Genomic DNA, 20,199 nt, shown 5'->3' with positions numbered 1-20,199 from the left:
ATGATTAAAAGATGATCCAAAGATGAAAATACAATAGTAAAAGGTCCTATTTATAATGAACTAGTAGCCTAGGGTTTACAGAAATAAGTAAATAATGCAGAAATCCACTTTTGGGGCCCACTAGGTGTGTGCTTGGGCTGAGCATTGAAGCTTTTTCGTGCTTAGGCTGTTCTTGAAGTTAAACGCCAGCTTTGGTGCCAGTTTGGGCGTTTTACGCCAGAATTCCTTGGGCTGACTTTGAACGCCAGTTTGGGCCATCAAATCTCGTGAAAAGTATGGACTATTATATGTTGCAGGAAAGCCCAGAATGTCTACTTTCCAACGCAATTGAGAGAGCACCAATTGGGCTTCTGTAGCTCCATAAAATTCACTTCGAGTACAGGGATGTCAGAATCCAACAGCATCTGCAGTCCCTTTTCAGCCTCTGAATCAGATTTTTGCTCAGGTCCCTCAATTTCAGCCAGAAAATACCTGAAATCCTAGAAAAACACACAAACTCATAGTAACGTCCAGAAATGTGATTTTTATTTAAAAACTAAAAAAAATATAATAAAATTTAATAAAAATATACTAAAAACTATATAAAAATAATGCCAAAAAGCGTATAAATTATCCGCTCATCAATTCACCATCAACTGAGTAACGTTATCTTTATTTTACTTTTATGCGTTCTAGACAACCAACTAACTTTTCTATCCGCCTGACTAAGATCTACAAGATAACCATAGCTTACTTCAAATCATAATCCTCGTGGGATCGATCCTGATTCACTCAGGTATTACTTGGACGACCCAGTGCACTTACTGGTTCAGTTGTGCGAAGTGTAATTCTGCGCTACCAAGTTTTTGGCGCCATTGCCGGGGATTGTTCGAGTTTGGACAACTGATGGATTATCTTGTTGCTTAGATTAGGTAATTTCCTTTCTTTACAGGTTTAGTTTTATTTTATCTGAGTCTTTTATTTTCTTTTCAAAAAGTTTTCAAAAATCTTTTCTTTTCTTTATTAATCTTTATTTTTTGTTTGAGTCTTTTGTTCTGGTTTTTGTTCTTGTTCGAATTTCTTTGAGTCTATTTACAAAACATTTTCAAAAATAGTGTCTTTTGTTTGAGTTTGTGTCAATTTTTAAGTTTGGTGTCTTCTTGTGTCTTTTCTTTATAATTTTCGAAAATTGTGTCTTTGGTTTTCAAAGCAAGAGACGCTGCATCGGTGCCCGGATGTAGTGTTAAATGAGCAAGGGTTCTCGCGTTTTCATGAACGGACGAGGGTAAATAAGCTAGTTCACAAAGTAAAAGGTAAAGGTCGAAGTGACAGAAAGTTGAGATTTGGGACATGGAACATAGGCACTCTAACAGAAAAATCTATGAAGGTGGTGGACACCATGACAAGGAGGAAGATTAACATTATGTGCCTACAAGAAACGAAATGGGTTGGTGCAAAGGCTAGGGAGTTGGATACTTCTGGTTTCAAACTTTGGTATACAGGAAAGGTGAAGAATAGGAATGGGGTTGGAATAATTGTGGATAAGCAGTGGAAGAATGACGTAGTGGATGTCAAGAGGGTGGGAGATCGGATCATCTCTATCAAACTTGTGGTGGAGGGAGGTGCTTTCCATGTGATTAGCGCCTATGCACCGCAGGTGGGTTCGGACGAACAACACAAGATAATGTTTTGGGAGGATCTAGAGAGTTTGGTTCAAGGCATACCTTTGGGAGATAAGATTTTCTTAGGAGGAGATTTAAATGGCCATGTTGGGAGAGAAGTAACTGGATATGGGAGTATTCACGGAGGCCATAGTTTCGGGGTGATCAATGCCGAGGGTAAAACTATTTTGGACTTTTCCTCAACCTTTGATCTTCTCATCGCAAATACATGTTTTAAAAAGAGAGACGAACATCTTATAACCTATAAGAGTGGCATGACAAGCTCTCAAATCGACTTCTTCTTGTTGAGGAGAGTCGACTGGAAATTTTGCATTAACTGTAAAATTATCCCGGGAGAGAGTTTGACAAGACAACATAGGGTGCTCGTCATGGATTTTCGCGTTGAGCAAAAGTTGAGGAAAAGACATCATACGAAGAACCCAAGGACGAGGTGGTGGTGGATGAAAGGTGAGGAACAACAAAGCTTCCTAAGACGGGTAGGAGAAGAGGCAAAGTGAGATGGGAATGGAAGCGCGGAAGAGATGTGGAGGGAGATGGCAGAAGTTATTAGAAGAACAACAAAAGAAAGTTTTGGTGAATCTAAAAGAATAGGACCAAGAGAGAAGGAGTCCTGGTGGTGGAATACGAGTATACAAGAAAAGATAAAGATAAAAAGGGAATGCTTTAAAGAGTGGTCTTTATGCCGCAATGCAGATAATTGGGAAAAATATAAGGCGGCTAAGAAAGAGACAAAAGTGGCTGTAAGTGAAGCAAGAACAAGAGCATATGAGGGTCTCTACCAGTCTTTGGGCACGAAAGAAGGAGAAAAAAGTATATATAGAATCGCAAAGAGCCGGGAAAGAAGAACGAGAGATTTGGATCAGGTTAAGTGCATAAAGGATAAAGATGGAGAGGTGTTGGCTCAAGAGGAGAAGATTAATGAAAGGTGGAAGAGCTACTTTTACGAGTTATTTAATGAGGGAAAGAAAACTCTTCCGAGCCTTGGTCGATTATGCACAAGGGAAGAAGATCAAAACTTTGACTATTATCGAAGGATTCGAGACTTCGAAATAAAAGAGGCTCTAAAGCAGATGAAAAATGGCAGGGCAGTAGGACCTGATAATATCCCGATTGAGGTTTGGAAGGGTCTTGGAGAAAAAGGCATCAACTGGTTAACCAAGCTTTTTAATGAGATTTTAAGGTCAAAAAAGATGCTTGATGAGTGGAGAAAGAGCACCTTGGTACCTATCTACAAGAATAAGGGGGATATACAAAGTTGCGGAAACTATAGAGGGATTAAGCTTATGAGTCATACTATGAAGTTATGGGAAAGGGTGATAGAACGGAGGTTGAGAAAAGAGACACAAGTAACAGAGAACCAATTTGGATTTATGCCAGGAAGATCTACCACTGAAGCGATATACCTATTAAGAAGGATGATGGAGAGGTATCGTAGTAATAAAAGGGATCTACATATGGTGTTTATTGATTTGGAAAAAGCATATGATAGGGTACCAAGGGAGGTCTTATGGAAGGTTTTAGAAAAGAGGAGAGTAAGGATCGCATATATTCGGGCAATTAAAGACATGTATGATGGGGCCACAACTAGTGTGAAGACTCAAGGTGGTGTGACAGAAGAATTCCCTATTGGTATAGGATTACACCAGGGATCATCCTTAAGTCCATACCTTTTCACATTAGTCTTGGAAGTACTCACAGAGCACATCCAAGAGCCTGTGCCATGGTGCATGCTTTTTGCTGATGATATCGTCCTTATAGGGGAGTCAAGGGAAGACCTAAATAAGAAGTTGGAGTTATGGAGAGAAGCTCTAGAAGTGTATGGTCTGCGCATAAGCCGTAGCAAGACGGAAAATATGGAATGTAAGTTCAGTTTGAGAAGGGAAAACCCCAATATAGAGGTGAAGATTGGAGAAAACACCCTACGAAAAGTTAAAAGTTTTAAGTATCTTGGGTGCATCATACAGGATAATGGAGAGATTGAACAGGATGTAAATCATAGGATCCAAGCAGGTTGGTCAAAATGGCGGAGTGCATCTGGTTTTATATGCGACAAAAAAGTACCTTTAAAACTTAAAGGTAAATTCTATCGCACCGCTATAAGACCGGCTATGCTGTATGGTACGGAGTGTTGGGCGGCTAAAGGGGAGCACGAACATAAGCTGAGTGTGGCAGAGATAAAGATGTTGAGATGGATGAGTGGTCATACGTGATTGGATAAAATAAGGAATGAAGATATAAGGGAGAGAGTTGGAGTAGCACCCATTGTGGAAAAGATGGTTGAATCGCGTCTCAGGTGGTTTGGACATGTGAGAAGAAGACCGATAGAACATCCAGTCAGGAGGGTGGATGAGATGGAAGATGGACAAAGGGCGAAAAGCAGAGGAAGACCTAAGAAGACCATCCATGAGGTGGTCAAACGAGACCTACATGTAAACGATCTCTCTGTAGACATGATACATGACAGAGCACAATGGCGTCGTTTGATTCATGTAGCCGACCCCACTTAGTGGGACAAGGCTTTGTTGTTGTTGTTGTTGTTGTTGTCCTTTGCATGTTCTTGTTTTCTTTGAATTCTTTGAGTTTTGTTCTTGGTGTTCTTCTTTATCTACAAAGTGTTCTTATTTTTCTTCTTGTTTTGATCTTAAAATTTTTAAGTTTGGTGTCCTATTGCGTTTTTCTTTAAAATTTTCGCATAGTAGTGTCATTCGATCTAAAAATTTTAAGTTTGGTGTCTTTTGTGTGTTTCTCTATTTCTTCATTAAATTCAAAAATTAAAAAATAAAATATCTTTTGTTATCTTTAATTATAATTTTCTAAAATCTTACCAATTTAATTTAAAAAATTTTTAAATTTGGTGTTTTCTTGTTCGTCAAATCCTGACAGAAGGAGTGTAACTGCTATCAAATCCTGACCTCCATGCATTCAAATGAGCATTTCTGGAGCTATTGAGGTCTAACTGACGCGCTCTCAACAGTGTTGGAAAGCTAACTTCCAGGGCTTTCTATCAATATATAATGATCTATACTTTTCTTTGGATTGGACTGCCCAAAATGGGCGTTGAACGCCTAAGTTACCCCCTTTCTGGCGTTCAACGCCCCACAAGGACCAAGGCCAGTGTTGAATGTCCAAACCTGGCGTTCAACACCACCAAGGGAGCAAGAAAAAATAAAGACAGCCCCTAATGGGCGTTCAATGCCCATTCTTCAAGTTGGACGCCAAGCTCGGCCCAAAAAACTCACCAAAGTGGGCCCAAAAGTGGATTTTCGCACCTTTAGCCTAATCTATCCTATCTTTGTACATTTTCATTATTAGATTAGTATATATAGGAGAAGATCACCCATGTTTAGCACCTTCTACCACCACTTTCAAATTACACACTATTTTCTGTAAAGCATGAGTAACTAAACCTCCTAGGTTAAGGTTAGGAGCTCTGCTGATTCTCATGGATTAATAATATTACTATTTCTATTTCAATGTATGTTTGATTCCTCTTCTATGTGCATTCTCGTTCTTCATCTTTATGAATCTGGGAGGTATAGAAGGATGCTAAGAAAATGTCCCACTGAAATGTTTTCAGAATGGGTACAATTGGACATTTTCTACTATGGACTTTCAGACATGGCGAAAATATCTCTTGACCACTCTGCTGGTGGTTGTATACATATGAGAAAGACCATTGAAGAGGCTCATGAGCATATTGAGACAGTTGCCATTAATCAGCATCTGTACTCATCTGCTGAGACTCCTATAAAAGGAGAGGTTAAGGCAATATCTACTGAACCTAACCCTCTAGAACAAGATGGCCCATTGACTCAGCAACTACACACCCTTGCCCAGCAAATACTGGAATTGCAAGAGGCTGTGCGAGAAACTCAAGCTTCTAACAGGAGTATAGAAGCCCAGCTAAGTCAAACAAGGTAGCAGTTATCCAAACAGATAACAGAGGAATGCCAGGCTATGCAATTGAGGAGTGGAAAATTCCTAAACACCCAACCTCAGTGCAACAAGAGATCAAAGGAAGAAAAGCCAATAGATGAACGCCAAACTGTTGTCCAAGACATCTCTGAGGGTGTTGAACACCCAAAGAAGAATGTCATTGGCGCTCAACGCTAAGAAGGGGTATTTATCCCTGGCGTTGAATGCCCAAAAGGGGATGATGTCCCTGGCGTTAAACGCCAGGAAGGGGGCAGCAACAAGGGCGTTGAACGCCCAAGCAATGGTGGTCAGTTATCTATTGACAACACCACTCATAAAGCTAGTAACCCCCCTTCTAATACACAAGGAACTCAACCTTCATCAACCAAGATTGATGAGTATAAGTGACGAGCAGATTTTTGCTAGTAAAGAATTTCACAAATAAATCCTCGTTGCTAGTATAGTTTCTAAACAAACAAAGAATTATTTCATACAAAAATTTGGTTGTCACTTAAGCAAACCCAATAAAAATAAACCGAAGTATTTAAACCTCGGGTCGTCTCTCAAGGAATTGCACGGAGGTGTAGTTATTATTGGTATGGAAAAGTATCTTTTTGGGTTTTTTAGAGGTTGAACAAGGAATGCAAATGATAAGAAAATAAATTAATAACTAGAAAAGTTCTTGGCAAGGTATGAGAACTGGACGTCCTATCATAGTTATCCTTATCAACTGTGATGAGAATTGTTCATTGCTCCCACTTAGTTAACCTCTAACTTTGAAGGAAAGTCAAGTGGACTAATCAATTTGATTCCTCAAGTCCTAGTCAACTCCTAAGGAAAGACTAGCTTTAGAGGGATCCAAATCAACCAGCAACTGTTAATTATCAATCAATAAAGGAGTTTGATAACTCAAGTGTCTCCAATTACTCAACCAAAGCCAAGAATATGAAAATCTAACTTAAAATCCTCCCAAGCATTTTATCAAACACTTGGAAGGCGTAACATAAAAGCATAGAAAACAATAAGAGATAATAAAATCCAAATAACCAATTGTAAGCATCAATAACACAAATAGAAAAAAGCAATCATAAATCTGAAATACTTCAAATTGCATTAAATAGAGAAATCAAATCTAACATGAGAATTCATAAACTAAAATAGCAACATAAAGTAATCAATAAGGTAAATAAATGAACTAGAATGCTAAAGCAAATAAGAGTAGAAGAGAGCTAAATTAAACTAAGTAAAAATCTGAAATTAAGCAAAGCTAATCCTAAAATCCTAAAACCTAGAGAGAAGAGAGAGCCTATCTCTCTAGAAAACTACATCTAAAACCTAAAATTGTGAATGAATTGATGATTGAATGAATTGTTGTGTAAATGAGTGGATGATTCTCCCACTCTACAACTTCCATTATGTGTTTTCGGGCTTAGAACTGGGCTAAATATAGCCCAGAAATCGCCTCCAGTAAATTCTGATACGTACAGCACGTGGCTCTGTCACGCATACCCGTCGATTGAACTTTTACAAGGTCACGCGTATGCGTGATCCATGTGTTCACGTTGCCTAAAAGCGTGGCAACTATGGTATATTATATATCATTTCGAAGCCCCAAATGTTAGCTTTCCAACGCAACTAGAACTGCCTCATTTGGATCTATGTAGCTCAAGTTATGGTCGATTTAGTTCGGAGAGGTTAGGATGGACAGCTTAGCAATTCCTTCAATTTCTTGTATTCCTTCTACTTTTGCGTGCTTCCTTTCCTTCCTCTAAGCCATTCCTGCCTTATAAACCCTGAAATCACTTAACACACATATCAAGGCATCGAATGGTAATAAGATAGGATTAAACATAGCAAATTTAAGGCCAAAGAAGCATGTTTTCAATCATAGCACAAAATTAGGAAGGAAAATGTAAAACATGCGAATTCAATGTATAAGTGTGAGAATAGTGGATAAAATCCACTCAATTTAGCACAAGATAAACCATAAAATAATAGTTTATCAATCTCCCCACACTTAAACATTAGCATGTCCTCATGCTAAGCTCAAGAGAAGCTATAAAGGAGTGAAGAGGAATGGTAAAACTTATGAAATGCAATCTATCTATATGAATGCAACTAAATGCAAAAATACTTCTACCTACTTGGTTAAAAGTAAACAAATTCTCCAAAACAAACATAAATCAGATTCCACTAATTCAAATCACACAATAAAAGACAAGTAAACTTGTAAGAAGATAGCTCATGAAAGCAGGGAACATAGAATCAAGCATTGAATCCTCACTGAAAGTGTATATGCACTCTAATTGCTCGAGTGTCTAGGGTTAATTCACTCTAATATCCTCTAGTCATGCTTTCTAAAACTTTGTTCTTCATCTAAATAATCAACAAATATTTAATGTACAAATGCAAACATCATGAGAGCTTTTTAAGGTTGTAATGGGGCTAAGGTAAGGTGAGGATACATGTATGGCCAAGTAAGTTATAATTTGAATCTTTGACTAATCTAAATTCTCACCTAACACACACACACACACATACTCTATATATTTCTAAAATCATGCCTAGCTACCCAAAATTTCACCTTTGTATATTTCACATACTCTTGCATCAATTTTTAATTCCATCACATGTGCATTGATCTTTTTATTGAACTTAGCATTGTGGTGATTTTATCCCCTATTCATTTATTTCTTTTCTTTTCTCTTTTTTTTTCTCTTTTTTTTTCATACATGAAAACATAATATATCAATGCATATGGTTTTTCTGATTTCACATGAGTAAGCACCCAAATTTCCAATATTTGTCAGTAAAAACACAACACATTCTCATCAGCCCAAGTTCCCACATTTTCTCACACTCAGTTGACACTCATTATCTTAAGCTAACCAAAGATTCAAATCGGATAATTAATTATTTTTCCGCTTAAGGCTAGTGATATGGTAAAATACAGAACAAATGGGGATTAAAAAGCTCAAAGTGGCAAACAATGGTAATTGAAATGGTACGCTATTAGGGATAAGTGAGCTAATAACAAATGATGGCCTCAATCATATGTATGCATGAATATACACTAAACAATGGACATACAGAATGGAACAAACCATAGATTGCAACCATAGAGAAGAAAACACACAAGAATAAAAATCATGGTTAAATAATGTAACCATATAATTAGGCTCAAAATCTCACAGGTTGTGTGTCCTTAGCTATAAACTATGTTCCAAATTAAAATCTTCAAACAAGTTTAACAAAAAAGTTTTAATTTAAATTAGTGAAATGCTATAAAAAGGGTCTTGAAAGAGAACTTATCACTCCAACCAAGTAGTGGTAGAAGAACATGCACAAAATCAAACAAACATGCAATCAAACATGCAAATACAACAATGAACTAACAAAGAAAATAAAACATTGGTATTGAGAAGAAAATGACTAACCTACGGAAGTCGGTATTGACCTCCCCACACTTAAAGATTGCACCGTCCTCGGTGCATACTGAGATGTGCAAGTGGACGGGTTGCTACAACTGATGCTTTTCTCTAAAGATTGTGCAGATGGACTTGTCTGTCGCTCCATTGAGAAACTTTTCCTTTTCCTTCTCGGTGGCCATCCTGAAAGAAGAGGAAAAAGAAGAAAAGTAACCCAGAAATAAAGATAAGAAAAACAAATAAAGTATGGGTGGGTTAATGCCAAATAACGAGAGTCTCAAGTACATGGTAGCTACAACATGCAAGTGAGAAAATAGTAGAAGCGCATGGCATATCAATAGTGCAAAAATTGCAACAATGGGGAAGAGATAGTAGGTAATGAAAGACAATATAAATTCATGTCAATGCAAAAGGAATACAAGTATCATAAAAGATTAGCATTGACTTAAATAATATCATCCAATCAGAATAAAACAAGTCATGAAGCACCAGAATAATGGAAGAAAAGATACAATAGTTGAAGAGGAACATTTAACACCAAAGGAAAAATAAGAAACTTAGAAAAGAAAAAAATATACAGAAAATTAAAATGCAATGAATGAAGATATGTAAATGCAATAAGTAAAAGAAAATGAAAGAGAATAAGGAGGAGAGGTGAAAGGAGAAGGAAGTGAGAAAGGAAGAGGAGAGAATAAGAAAGGAGAGGAAAAATGGGAGGAACGGAATCTGTGACGTGACGCGTAAGCGTCGCCCACGCGTATGTGTGGGTGTGCAGAAGAAGAGGTGACACGTAAGCGTCGGTCACGCGTACGCGTGACATCTCGTCGTGCCAGACGCATGACACTAGCCTCCTTCCCGCGCAACTCTCAGGTCAAGACACCATTTACGCCGATTTTCCATCCACGCGTATGCGTCGGTGACGCTTACGCGTGGATTGACCAAATTGAAGGTGACGCGCACGCGTCACCCACGTGTACGCGTGGTTTGGCTCGTGCACCAGGTACCTTACCAGCACGACTCTAGCGTAACTCTCGGGTCATTTTCATAAACTCAAACCTCCATCTGACGCGTGCGCGTCGTTCGCACTTCTTTTTTTTATGCATAATGCAGATGATGATGCAGAAATTATGAATGAACACTGATAAAAAAAAAATAAAATAAAACTAAGAATAAAAATGAAAGATCATACCATGGTGGGTTGTCTCCCACCTAGCACTTTTAGTTATTGTCCTTAAGTTGGACATTTGGTGGGCTCCGTGTCATGGTGGCTTGTGCTTGAACTCATCTTGAAACAGCCACCAACACTTGGACTTCCAATAAGCTCTGCCTATTCCAAGTAAATTCCCCAAGCCTTGATGGATTTCTTCACAAGCTGTGAGCTCCCAAAATCGATTCTCTTGTATGCCGGGATCCCAATTCATGTTTCTACACCCGTTTTGAAGTGGATCACCATTGTCCCAACCGGGTGACGAGCGGTCTAAATTCTCTATGCAATACCAAACTCTTCTCTTAGATCCAACCAAATGTTCACTAGTTCCACCCTTGCATCTAGCTCTTGAAGTATCAACCTTGATGAGCCTTGATTTGCAACTCCAACCACTAAACATCCTTCTCTTACGCTTAATGCCACAAAGCCTCCTAAGTTGGCCATCCGTTTCAAGAATACCATATTCAAGTGGAATGGGAAGGCGAATAGAGTTAAGTCTTACCCACTCAAATGAAGGAGTAGATGGCAACTGATGAGCGGATATTTTATACGCTTTTTGGGGTTAATTTCATGTAGTTTTTAGTATGTTTTAGTTAGTTTTTAGTATATTTTTATTAGTTTCTAGGCAAAATTCATATTTCTGGACTTTACTATGAGTTTGTGTGTTTTCTGTAATTTCAGGTATTTTCTGGCTGAAATTGAGGGAGCTGAGCAAAAATCTGATTCAGGCTAAAAAAGGACTGCTGATGTTGTTGGATTCTGACCTCCCTGCACTCTGAATGAATTTTTTGGAGCTACAGAAGTCCAATTGGTGAGCTATCAATTGCGTTAGAAAGTAGACATCTAGGGATTTCCAGCAATATATAATAGTCCATACTTTGTTCAAGGATAGATGACGTAAACTGGCGTTCAACGCCAGTTCCATGTTGCATTCTGGCGTTAAACGCCAGAAACAGGTTACAAGTTGGAGTTAAATGCCAGAAACAGGTTACAACCTGGCGTTTAACTCTAGAAATAGCCTAGGTACGTGTAAAGCTCAAGTCTCAGCCCCAGCACACACCAAGTGGGCCCCAGAAGTAGATTTCTGCACTATCTATCTTAGTTTACTCATTTTTTGTAAACCTAGGTTACTAGTTTAGTATTTAAACAACTTTTTTAGAGATTTATTTTGTATCTCATGACATTTTTAGATCTGAACTTTGTACTCTTTGACGGCATGAGTCTCTAAACTCCATTGTTGGGGGTGAGGAGCTCTGCTGTGTCTCGATGAATTAATGCAATTATTTCTGTTTTCTATTCAAACACGCTTGTTTCTATCTAAGATGTTCATTCGCACTTCAATATGATGGATGTGATGATCCGTGACATTCATCACCATTCTCAACCTATGAACGCGTGACTGATAACCACCTCCGTTCTACCTTCGATTGAATGAGTATCTCTTGGATTCCTTAATAAGAATCTTCGTGGTATAAGCTAGAATCCATTGGCAGCATTCTTGAGAATCCGGAAAGTCTAAACCTTGTCTGTGGTATTCCGAGTAGGATTCAGGGATTGAATGACTGTGACGAGCCTCAAAGTCACAAGGGTTGGGCGTAGTGACAGACGCAAAAGGATCAATGGATCCTATTCCAGCATGAGTGAGAACCGACAGATGATTAGCCGTGTGGTGACAGCGCACCTGGACCATTTTCACTGAGAGGACGGATGGTAGCCATTGACAACGGTGATCCACCAACACACAGCTTGCCATAGGAGGAACCTTGCATGCGTGAAGAAGAAGACAGGGGAAAAGCAGAGATTCAGAAGACAAAGCATCTCCAAAACTCCAACATATTCTCCATTACTGCATAACAAGTATTTAATTCATGCTCTTTTAGTTTTTGCAATCCAAACTGATAATTATAATTGATATCCTGACTAAGAATTACAAGATAACCATAGATTGCTTCAAACCAACAATCTCCGTGGGATCTTCCCTTACTCACGTAAGGTATTACTTGGACGACCCAGTGCACTTGCTAGTTAGTGGTACGAGTTGTGAAAAGTGTGATTTACAATTTGTGCACCAAGTTTTTGGCGCCGTTGCCGGGGATTGTTCGAGTTTGGACAACTGACGGTTCATCTTGTTGCTTAGATTAGGAAAATTTTGTCTTTTGGGTCAGAGTCTTTTATTTTCTTTTCAAAAAATTTTTCAAAAATATTATTTTTCTTTATCAATTTTTAGTTTTTTTGTGAGTTTAGTGTCATGTTTTTAGTTTGGTGTCAATTGCATGCTTTTCTTTGTCTTTCAATTTTCGAATTGCATGTTCTTTGTTCTTCCTTGATCTTCAAGTTGTTCTTGTCAATTTTTCTTGTTTGATCTTTAGTTTTTTTGTTCTGTGTCTTTTCTTGTTTTTTTGTGCTTTTTTAAAATACCAATTTTCAAAAAAAAAATTATTTATTAAATACCTTATTAAAACACGTTAAATTTATAGCTCAATTGGCTAGAGCGTTGTGCTTATGTTCTTGGTAATTGGCTATCTTCTTTTTAAAACTTTTTCAAAAATAATTTTTCTTTGAATAAATCTTGTGCCAAACTTTAAGTTTGGTGTTCTCCTGTTAACTTTTCTTTAGTTTTCAAAAATTTTATTTTAGTTTTCTAAAAATTTTAAGTTTGGTGTTCTTTCTTCATGTTCTTGTTGTTCTTGTGAGTCTTCAAAGTGTTCTTGAGTCTTCCTTGTGTTTTGATCTTAAAATTTTTAAGTTTGGTGTTCCTTGGTGTTTTTCCTCCAAAATTTTCGAAAACAAGGAGCATTAGATCTAAAAATTTTAAGTTGTGTGTCTTTTGTGTGTTTTTCTTTTTCATCATAAAATTCAAAAATAAAAAAAATATCTTCTCTAACTATTTTTGAGCAAATATTTCGAAATTTTTTCAAAAAAAAAATTCAGATTTTTATTTTAAAATTTCTATTTTATCTTATCTTAGTTTTAAAAATTTCAAAATTCAAATTTTTTTCAAAAAAATCATATCTTTTTCAAAATTTTATCTTATCTTATTTCAAATTTCAAATTTCAAAACTTTTTAATTTAAATTCTTTATCTTCTCTTACCTAGCTTATCTTATCTTTTCTAATCTCAAATCTTAAAATCAAATCTTTTTCATATCTTTTCTTTTTTTTATTTTATTTTCTTACAAGTATCTTTAATTAGACATATCTTTTTCAAAACTTCCTAACCAATTTCTCTCTCTTCATTTTTTTTTCAAAAATCCTCACCCACATCTTTTTCAAATCTTTTTAATTAATTAATTTAGTTTTCAATTTTCTTTTATTTCTTTTTCTTCTAATTTTTGAAATTATAGTCAATTTTTTATTTATTTTATTTTATTTTATTTTAATTTTGGTTTTCAAAAAAAAAAATATTTTATTTGCAATCCGCATCATCTCCCTTTCTCCATCATGGACCTAAGTGGAAATGAACAGTCCAGAAAGACTCTGGGGTCATATACTAACCCCATTACTGCTGCATATGGGAGTAGCATCTGTATACCTCCCATCAAAGCAAGCAGTTTTGAGCTAAATCCTCAGCTCATTGTCATGGTGCAGCAAAATTGCCAGTATTACGGTCTTCCACAGGAAGAACCTACTGAGTTTCTGGCACAGTTCTTGCAAATTGCTAACACAGTGCGTGACAAGGAGGTAGATCAGGATGTGTACAGGCTGTTGCTGTTTCTGTTTGCTGTAAAAGATCAAGCTAAGAGGTGGTTAAATAACCAACCCACAACAAGCATAAGAACATAGAAACAGCTAGCAGACAAATTCCTGAATCAATATTTCCCTCCAAAAAGGATGACACAGCTAAGGCTGGACATCCAAGGCTTTAAACAAGAGGATGATGAATCCCTTTATAATGCCTGGGAGAGGTACAGAGGGATGCTAAGGAAATGCCCCTCTGAAATGTTTTCAGAGTGGGTGCAATTAGACATCTACTATGGGCTTACAGAAAGAGCTCAGATATCTCTAGACCACTCAGCTGGTGGATCTATACACATGAGAAAAACTATTGAAGAGGCTCAAGAGCTTATTGATATAGTTGCTAGAAATCAGTATCTGTACATAAGTAGTGGGTCCTCCATAAAAGAAGAAGCCAAAGCAGTGTCTACTGAACTTGGTCCTCCCGAACAAGTTGCTGAACTCAATCAACAATTGTGTTTTCTAACAAAACAGCTAGCAGAATTCAAGGAGATGCTACAAGACAATAAAAATGCTAATAAAAATATGGAAGCACAATTGAATCAGACAAAACAGCAGTTATCAAAGCAGATAACAGAAGAGTGGCAGGAAGTTCAATTAAGAAGTGGAAAAACATTAAATACCTCACTTCAGAGCAGCAAAAAGCCAAGAAAAGAACAACTGACAGAGGATGAGCAAAATATTATCCAAAATCCCTCTGAGGACAGTAAGAGCCCAGAGAGGAATAACTCTGGCGTTCAAACACCAGAAAAGGATGCAAAGTTGGCGTTAAACGCCCAACCTACGCGCAGTTCTGGCGTTCAAACGCCAGAAACAAGCAAGGAGCTGGCGCCAAACGCCCAATGGAAGCTCAGTTCTGGCATTCAAACGCCAGTGAGGGATCAGACACACACAAGTGCTGATAGCAACCCCTCTAAGAAGGCTTCTCCAACCACCTATGTAGGAAATAAACCTGCAGCAACCAAGGTTGAGGAATACAAAGCCAAGGTGCCTTATCCTCAAAAACTCCGCCAAGAAGAGCAGGATAAGCAATTTGCTCGCTTTGCAGACTATCTCAGGACTCTTGAAATAAAGATTATGTTTGCAGAGGCACTTGAGCAAATACTCTCTTATGCCAAGTTCATGAAAGAGATCTTGAGTCATAAGAAGGATTGGAGAGAAACTGAAAGAGTTCTCCTCACTGAGGAATGCAGTGCAGTCATTCTGAAAAGCTTCCCAGAAAAGCTTAAAGATCTCGGGAGCTTTATGATACCATGCATATTAGAGGGTGATTGCACCAAGACAGCTTTATGTGATCTTGGGGCAAGCATCAACCTAATACCTGCATCCACTATCAGAAAGCTTGGTTTAACTGAAGAAGTCAAACCAACCAGGATATGTCTCCAACTTGCTGATGACTCCATTAAATACCCATCAGGCGTGATTGAAGACATGATTGTCAGGGTTGGGCCATTCGCCTTTCCCACTGACTTTGTAGTGCTGGAAATAGAGGAGCACAAGAGTGCTACTCTCATTGATGTCCAAAAGGGGGAAGTAACCCTAAGAGTCAATGAGGATGAGTTTAAGTTGAATGCTGTCAAAGTCATGCAGCATCCAGACACACCAAAAGACTGCATGAAAGTTGATCTTATTGACTCTTTAGTAGAAGAGATCAACATGGCTGAGAGTCACGAATCAGAGCTGGAAGACATCTTTAAAGATGTTCAGCCTGATATGGAGGATTCAGAGGAATTGAAAGAGCCTCTGAAACTTCCTCAGGAAGAGGAAAAACCTCCTAAACCCGAGCTCAAATCATTACCACCATCCCTGAAATATGTATTTCTGGGAGAAGGTGACACTTTTTTGGTGATCATAAGCTCTGCTTTAAATCCCCTGGAAGAGGAAGCGCTACTTCAAGTGCTAAGGACACACAAGACAGCTCTTGGGTGGTCCATAAGTGACCTTAAGGGCATCAGCTCAGCAAGATGCATGCACAAGATCCTATTGGAGGACGATGCTAAGCCAGTGGTTCAACCACAGAGGCGGCTAAATCCAGCTATGAAGGAGGTGGTGCAGAAAGAGGTCACCAAGTTACTGGAGGCTGGGATTATTTATCCTATTTCTGAGAGCCCCTGGGTGAGCCCTGTCCAAGTTGTCCCCAAAAAGGGAGGCATGACAGTAGTTCATAATGAAAAAAATGAACTGGTTCCTACAAGAACAGTTACAGGTGGCGCATGTGTATTGACTACAGAAGGCTCAATACAGCCACCAGAAAGGATCATTTTCCTTTACCATTCATAGACCAGATGCTAGAAAGACTAGCAGGTCATGATTATTACTGCTTTTTGGATGGCTATTCAGGCTACAACCAAATTGCAGTAGATCCCTAGGATCAAGAGAAAACAGCATTCACATGTCCATCTGGAGTATTTGACTACAGAAGGATGCCATTTGGTCTGTGCAATGCACCTGCAACCTTTCAGAGGTGCATGCTCTCTATCTTCTCTGATATGGTAGAGAAATTTCTGGAAGTCTTCATGGATGACTTTTCAGTCTTTGGAGACTCATTCAGCTCCTGCCTTGACCATTTAGCACTTGTTCTGAAAAGATGCCAAGAGACCAACCTAGTTTTAAACTGAGAAAAATGTCACTTTATGGTGACTGAAGGAATTGTCCTTGGGCATAAAATTTCAAACAAGGGAATAGAGGTGGATCAAGCTAAAGTGGAAGTAATTGAAAAATTACCACCACCTGCCAATGTTAAGGCAATCAAAAGCTTTCTGGGGCATGCAGGATTCTATAGGAGGTTTATAAAGGATTTTTCAAAAATTGCAAAACCTCTGAGCAATCTGCTAGCTGCTGACACGCCATTTGTGTTTGACACAGAGTGTCTGCAGGCGTTTGAAACTCTGAAAGTTAAGCTGGTCACAACACCAGTTATTTCTACACCAGACTGGACATTACCATTTGAACTAATGTGTGATGCCAGTGACCATGCCATTGGTGCAGTACTGGGACAGAGGCATAACAAGCTTCTGCATGTCATTTATTATGCTAGCCGCGTTTTAAATGATGCCCAGAAAAATTACACAACCACAGAAAAAGAATTGCTTGCAGTGATTTATGCCATTGACAAGTTTAGATCATACTTAGTAGGATCAAAAGTGATTGTGTATACTGACCATGCTGCTCTTAAATATCTACTCACAAAGCAGGATTCAAAACCCAGGCTCATAAGATGGGTGTTGCTTCTGCAAGAGTTTGATATAGAAATAAGAGACAAAAAAGGGACAGAGAACCAAGTGGCTGATCATCTGTCCCGGATACAGCCAGTAGAAAGGACGTCTGATGAGCGGATAATTTATATGCTTTTTGGCATTGTTTGTACAAAGTTTTCAGTATAATTTAGTTAGTTTTTAGTATATTTTTATTAGTTTTTAAATAAAATTCACATTTCTAGACTTTACTATGAGTTTGTGTATTTTTTTGTGATTTCAGGTATTTTTTGGCTGAAATTGAGGGACTTGAGCAAAAATCAGATTCAGAGGTTGAAGAAGGACTGCAGATGCTGCTGGATTCTGACCTCCCTGCACTCAAAGTGGATTTTCTGGAGCTACAGGGCTTTTCAGAAATATATAATAGTCCATACTTTGCCCGAGCTTAAATGACGCAAACTGGCGTTCAACGCTAGTTCCATGTTGCATTCTGGAGTTAAACGCCAGAAACAGGTTGCAAAGTGGAGTTAAACGCCAGAAACAGGTTACAAACTGGCGTTCAACTCCAAGAGAAGCCTCTACACGTGTAAAGCTCAATGTTCAGCCCAAGCACACACCAAGTGGGCTCCAGAAGTGGATTTCTGCATCATTTACTCATTTCTGTAAACCCTAGTAACTAGTTTAGTATAAATAGGACTTTTTACTATTGTATTTACATCTTTTGGATTATCTTTTGATCCTTTGATCACGTTTGGGGGCTGGCCATTCGGCCATGCCTGGACCTTCATCACTTATGTATTTTCAACGGTAGAGTTTCTACACACCATAGATTAAGGTGTGGAGCTCTGCTGTTCCTCATGAATTAATGCAAAGTACTATTGTTTTTCTATTCAATTCAAGCTTATTCCTATTCTAAGATATCCATTCGTACCTAAGAACATGATGAATGTGATGATTATGTGATGCTCATCATCATTCTCACCTATGAACGCGTGCCTGACAAACACTTCCGTTCTACATGCAAACAAGCTAGAATGAGTATCTCTTAGATATCTAATACAGAGGACTGAGTCCGAGATATTAGAATTTTCGTGGTATAAGTTAGAACCCATGGATGGCCATTCTTGAGATCCGGAAAGTCTAAACCTTGTTTGTGGTATTCCGAGTAGGATCTGGGAAGGGATGGCTGTGACGAGCTTCAAACTCGCAAGTGCTGGGCATAGTGACAGTTGCAAAAGGATAGTAAATCCTATTCCAGTATGATCGAGAACCGACAGATGATTAGCCATGCAGTGACAGCGCATTGGACCATTTTCACAAAGAGGATGGGATGTAGCCATTGACAACGGTGATGCCCTACATAAAGCTTGCCGTGGAAGGGAGTAAGAATGATTGGATGAAGACAGCAGGAAAGCAGAGGTTCAGAGGAACGAAAGCATCTCTATATGCTTATCTGAAATTCTCACCAATGAATTACATAAGTATCTCTATCCTAGTTTATGTTTTATTTATCTTTTAATTATTAAAACTCTATAACCTTTTGAATCCACCTGACTGAGATTTACAAGGTGACCATAGCTTGCTTCAAGCCGACAATCTCTGTGGGATCGTCCCTTACTCACGTAAGGTTTATTACTTGGACGACCCAGTGCACTTGCTGGTTAGTTGTGCGAAGTTGTGACAAAGAACTAAGATTATGAACGTGCGTGTTGAGTTTTTAGCGCCGTTACCAAGGAATGAACAATCACGATTTCGTGCACCAAATTTTTGGCGCCGTTGTCGGGGATTGTTCGAGTTTGGACAACTGACGGTTCATCTTGTTGCTCAGATTAGGTAACTTTATTTTAATTTTAACCTTTTTGTTTTTATTACTCTTATTTTCGAGAAATTCAAAAAAATTATAAAATCATAAAATCAAAAATATTTTTGTGTTTCTTGTTTGAGTCTAGAGTCAAGTTTTAAGTTTAGTGTCAACTGCATCTTTTTTAATTTTCTAAAAAAATTTATTTTTGAAAATTTCATGCATTGCATTCTTCATGATCTTCAAGTTGTTCTTGGCCAGTCTTCTTGTTTGATCTTCATGTTTTCTTGTTTTGTGTCTTTTCTTGTTTTTCATATGCATTCTTGAAACATTAATGCCTAAAGAATAAAAATTTTTAAGTTTGGTGTCTTGTATGTTTTCTTTTCTTGAAAACTTTTCAAAAAATAAGTTCTTGGTGTTGATCTTGACATTCAAAGTGTTCTTGGTGTTCATCTTGACATTCATAGTGTTCTTGCATGTATCACATGTTTTGATCCAAAATTTTCATGCATTGAGTCTTTTTGATGTTTTTCTCTTTCATCAATAAAAATTCAAAAAATCAAAAAAATATCTTTCCCTTATTCTATCATAAAATTTCGAAAATTTGGGTTGACTTTTTCAAAAATGTTTCAAAATTAGTTGTTTCTTATGAGTCAAATCAAATTTTCATTTTAAAAACTCTATCTTTTTCAAATCTTTTTCAAAAAAATCAAATCTTTTTCATTTTTCTTTCATAATTTTCGAAATTTTCAAAATTAATTTTCAAAAATCTTTTTCATAATTTTCGAAAATCTTATTAGCATTTAATGTGATTGATTCTAAAATTTTAAGTTTGTTACTTGCCTAGTAAGAAAGGTTCAATCTTTAAAATTTTAAATCATATCTTTTAGTTTCTTGTTAGTCAAGTAATCAACTTTGATTTCAAAAATCAAATCTTTTCAAATTTCTTTTTCAAAACTTTTTCAAATTAAGTTTCAATCATATCTTTTTCAAAATCAATTTCAAAATCTTTTCTAACTTCTTATCTTTTCAAAATTTGATCTTCAAATCTTTTTCAATTAACTACTTAACTTTTTGTTTGATTCTTATCTTTTTCAAAACTACCTAACTAACTCTCTCTTTCTAATTTTCGAAAATTCCTTCCCTCTTTTTCAAAATTCTTTTTTAAATTAACTAATTGTTTTAAATTTAATTTAATTTGATTTAATTTTCCTTCCTTAATTTTTGAATTTTTAATTTTAATTTTTAATTTTTAATTT

The sequence above is a fragment of the Arachis hypogaea genome, chromosome 12, assembly GCF_003086295.3.
Source record: "Arachis hypogaea cultivar Tifrunner chromosome 12, arahy.Tifrunner.gnm2.J5K5, whole genome shotgun sequence".
In the NCBI taxonomy this organism is placed as follows: domain Eukaryota; kingdom Viridiplantae; phylum Streptophyta; class Magnoliopsida; order Fabales; family Fabaceae; genus Arachis; species Arachis hypogaea.
The sequence above is the reverse complement of the archived record's forward strand: the minus strand, read 5'-3'. Positions refer to the sequence as shown.